Consider the following 1,225-nt stretch of genomic DNA (forward strand, 5'->3'; position numbering starts at 1 on the left):
TTTTGAGGCAGAAGGTTTCACTCTTGTTGCCCAGGCTGGAGTGCAATGGCACGATCTTGGCTCACTGCAACCTCCGCCTCCTGGGTTCAAAGGATTCTCCTGCCTTAGTCTCCAGAGTAGCTGGGATTACAGGCACCTGCCACCACACCCGGCTAATTTTTGTATTCTTTGTAGACACGAGGTTTCACCACCTTGGCCAGGCTAGTCTCCAACTCCTGACCTCAGGTGATCCACCCGCCTCGGCCTCCCAAAGTGCTGGGAATACAGGCATAAACCACCGCACCCAGCCTCCTGGGAATCTTTCCACAAAAATTCTACACTTCTTTGGGCACGTGTGTGAACCTGTGTTCTCTAGAAAATTCTCAGGAGCAACCCCAAATGGGACACTCGGTGCTGGCCTGAGAGGATACAGAAGAGTAACTTACACATATGAAGGCTGGCACCAGACGGGCTGAGTTCAAGTCCCAGCTCCATCACTGCATGATCCTGGGCGGTCCCTTAACCTCAGTGTGCCTCAGTTTCCTCCTCTGCAAGACGTGACTATTTAGTCCCAAACCCAGAGGCATGTCAGGGGCATCAAATGAGTGAATACTCTTCATTAGCCAGGTGTGGTGGCGCACGCCTGTACGGAGGCTGAGGCAGGAGAATCGCTTGAACCTGGGAGGTGGAGCTTGTAGTGAGCTGAGATCAAGCCTCTGCACTTTAGCCTAGGCAACAGAGCAAGACTCGGTCTCAAAAAACAAACAAAAAAAGGACTGGTGGTGGATAGCCAGATGGAGTGTGTGTCTCTTGGCTGTCATTTGAGCTACTCAGGAGGTTGAGGCAGGAGAATCACTTGAGCCCAGAGGTTAGAGGCTGCAGTGAGCTATGGATTGCGCCACTGCACTCTAGCCTGGGTGACAGAGCCAGATCCCATCTCTTAAAAAAAAAAAGAGGGGGGGGCAGGCACAGTGGCTCACGTGTGTAATCCCAGCACTTCAGAAGGCCAAGGCGGGCAGTTCACTTAAAGTCAGGAGTTTGAGACCAACCTGGCCAACATAGTCCTCATAGTTTTGTATTTTTTGTGTCTACAAAAAATACAAAAATTAGGCCGGGCGCGGTGGCTCACACCTGTAATCCCAGTACTTTGAGAGGCCAAGACAGGTGGATCACGAGGTCAGGAGATTGAGACCATCCTGGCTAACACGGTGAAACCCCATCTCTACTAAAAATACAAAAAAATTAG

The sequence above is a fragment of the Mandrillus leucophaeus genome, unplaced genomic scaffold (genome assembly GCF_000951045.1).
Source record: "Mandrillus leucophaeus isolate KB7577 unplaced genomic scaffold, Mleu.le_1.0 Scaffold112, whole genome shotgun sequence".
Taxonomy (NCBI): Eukaryota; Metazoa; Chordata; class Mammalia; order Primates; family Cercopithecidae; genus Mandrillus; species Mandrillus leucophaeus.